A 3,516-nucleotide genomic window follows, 5' to 3' on the forward strand; every position below is an offset into this window, starting at 1 on the left:
AAAAAGAAAAGGTGAAAGGAATCTGAATTCTTGGTTGTGTAATGTCCATCTCTTGATTGCCTGAAAATGGGAACACTCGGTCTTTAGATATGGACAAAAGGTCATTATAATTTCTAGATTTCCCTGGAAATTCAAACTCTTGAGGTCTGTAATGTTTAATGAATAATGGGTTCCTTATAAATTGCGGAATTTTGGATCAGAAATGCTACTCAAGTAATAGCTTCTGCTATAATTTCAAACCCTTAAGTCAAGAATATTAATTGAACTTCAGGTATTGAATGAGATTATTGTGGTATCTTAAAATCCGTAATTTATTCTGGACTTTATGATATCTTTTGGTTTTTCAGGCAATGAGAACAAGGGAGTTGGAATCTTGTGGTCTATTTTATTTTTCCCCCAAGGATTACATTATCTTGGATTTGAAGGGCGGCCACTCCACGATCCATAGCCCCCCCCCCCCCCCCCCCCCCCCCCCCCCCCCCCCCCCCCCCCCCCCCCCCATTAAACAGTACCATAGAGTGCAAGCACCCTGCAGGCGTTATTCCTTTGTTTTATCACAATTTCATAGCGTTCGAAATTCTTCCAGCACCCTTACATTCTAGGATTTCCCAAACGACCCTCATCCCATTAGAGATTTTTCTGCTTGGTTTGCTCGGAGAAGAGTACTTGGATAACAGCTCGAACGGGCAAGCGTTCGTTTTGGGCAGCGTGGAGAGATGCTTCTGGTGACAATTTTCGACTATCAATTAGTCTGCAAAGACTCTTTCTTTCATCCTTTGATGTTGCGGGATGTGCCTGCAAGAAAACAGGCCATGCACTGTGCAGTTTAGGATTCCACAATGCACATATAGGCAAAGGAAGCGATGAACTAACAATGGATGAACAAGAATAACACAAAATGAGTATTTACATTTGTATGCAAATCAATTATATAATCATATATGCTGATCACAAACTATATATTACTAATTCGTGGGCACAAAAACATTCTAATTATATCATTTATTCATTTTTTCCCCAAATGATTTATGTAAAGAGAAGTGCTATAGACAACAAAAATTACAATAAACTCACAAAATGACATAACTTCATGTGATAATTCGTTATATCTACTTTACAATAAAAATAATTTTACAATCTGACGTACTACATTAAGCCATGTTATTTTGTGAATTTATTTTTGTATAATATATTTGTTGCTAAAATACTTTTATTATGTAAATGAAGAATAAGGCACCCATTTTCTTTTCCATTCCCTTTTTCCTTTTCATCACGGTTGCACTGGCATGGGTTGCGCTTGGAAGGGAATAGATTCATCTTTAAGAGAAGAGGCAGATTGTATTCTAAGATTGGAACAGAGAGATGTTGTAAAGCACATTCCAAACAAATTGATCATTGTCAGTTTGCCTTTCGCGGGAGTAATCTCCAATCCAACCCCACACCTTACATGACCAGCTTTCACATGCTCCATGAGATCAAAACAATGCAAAAGCCAAATTTAGAAAAATCTAGGCTACTTTAATCACTAATCCATCGAGATAATGGACATTGATGTCAATTAAATTTCTGCATGCCCGGCAAGAACCCCGGCCACCTAACCAACCTTTCAGGCATCCTCAGATGAAGAATCTCACGCTGGTGACAACACAAGAACTAACCTCCTGGGACCCTTTTATTTTTTTTTTCAAGGGGAAAAAAACACTCAAACTTTAATAAATCCCAGATGAGAGTCTTGTATTCTTTTTTTTTGTAACTTTTTTTTTTTTGGTATAAATATCTCTTACTATGTATCATTTCTTATTAGAGAATCATACTCGCTGGATTAGGTAGTACTCTTATAAATGAAACTAAATTATAATCTGAAACTAAATTGTTCATTTTTGAACCCAAAAAAAGTAATCGGAAAATAAATTAATGAGAAAACTATATACTAATCTACCAAAGGGATCTTACAAAACAACTGAAAATCAAAATGAATCATAAAATGCAACCTACTTTGTGATAAGTATCAATGGCTCGGTATAACCCATCATCTGAGGCACGAGCATGCCCAGGGGGAGCTCCTGCAAGCGCAACCAACTCCGACAAGCTCATATTTGAATCAAGGGCGGCCTTAGTGAGATAACAATCCACGAGCTTTGCTTTCTTAATCAACGAAGCCCCCGTCTTAGTAGTTTCATCCAAATTCACAAACCTCTTCACCAGCCGAATAACGAGCTCCACATCCAACAAAGTCCCACAAGTATGGCTGAACGATGGTATCATTAGCTCTTTTAGTAAAGCATCGTCAAGCTGCCATGAAATGCGTCTCTCAAGCTCGACTATATACGTTGGCTCGACCCCAACCATGTTGCCGGTCCGGAGAAGATGAAGAAGGAAGTTATATGGGATGGAGTCCTTTTCAGGAGGGAGAACTCCTACTATGGTTTCCACGAAGAACCTTTTCTTCATCCATGAGGCCGTGACGCTTCCCGGAGATTCTTCCAAGTAATTTGTTTGGCCCTTTTGGGTGACGTCCCCGTCGGAGAGGTCAGGTAGCCATTTGGAGGTGTAGTGGGTGATTATGGAATCGATAAGGTCGGACACCCTTGGCCTTAATGCTGGAGAGGGTTTTGACAAAGTAGTCCATGTCAAGGATACACGCATCGTCGAACCAGCATTCGGCCGCGAACTGAGATGATTTGGCAAGGGAAGTGACAGTTTCCGACAAGGATAGCTTCTTCATTCTTGGTGCACAACTTGTGGCCTGTGGCTTTTTGAGGGAGTTGGAGTTAGATAGACGACCTGCAAGGGAAATATAGGATAAGAGGATATTTCGTATCTTCATTACGTAGGCTTACAGACGTATAGGAAAAAGGAAAAAAAATTCATTTTTGTTCTCTGTGTTAGTTTGAAACCGAAGAATCTCAGGACAAATATATTAAATAGAAAATGTCCCATTCCTTGACATTTTTAAGATTCATTACCACACAGCCCAGCACAGAAAGGGACCTAACAACTCTTTCTCTCTCTCTCTCAAGATTTTTCTTCTCGTACCTTACCAGAGCATCGGTCGTTTAGTGGCGGAGATATAATATTAATATGTGATATATATTGACTGAAACATCTTCAATTCTCATTATATATATGAAATTTGTGAATTATAATCTTCTTTTTGATTATAGTATGGTATGATATATAATTTGTACAAATTTTAAATAGACAAGTCTTAAATAGATAAGTCTTGTACAATCTTTTTATAGAAAAAAAAACCCAACTTCAAAAGGTATAAATAAAACTTATTATATTTTAATGGAATTTACTTTTGTACGAAATTTATTTATTCAAAACTTGTACTTGACGTTACTATATTGTAATATAAATATTTAAAGTTGTTTGAAACTTTTTGTTTTTCATATATAATGTTTTTGGTAGCATACGTTACGTCTTAGAGCATTCTCAATGACTCGTATTATACAAAAAATATAAATTATTTGAAGAATTATTCAAAAAATAAGTTCTATTTAATTATGTAAA

The 3,516-nt window shown here is 37.1% G+C and overlaps 1 pseudogene; it reads right to left on the reverse strand.

Moving 5' to 3' along the window:
• Positions 1-627: 627 nt before the first annotated feature.
• Positions 628-2,842, reverse strand: LOC121247464 (annotated as a pseudogene).
• Positions 2,843-3,516: the final 674 nt, after the last annotated feature.

Source organism: Juglans microcarpa x Juglans regia, chromosome 1S, assembly GCF_004785595.1.
Source record: "Juglans microcarpa x Juglans regia isolate MS1-56 chromosome 1S, Jm3101_v1.0, whole genome shotgun sequence".
NCBI classification, from domain to species: domain Eukaryota; kingdom Viridiplantae; phylum Streptophyta; class Magnoliopsida; order Fagales; family Juglandaceae; genus Juglans; species Juglans microcarpa x Juglans regia.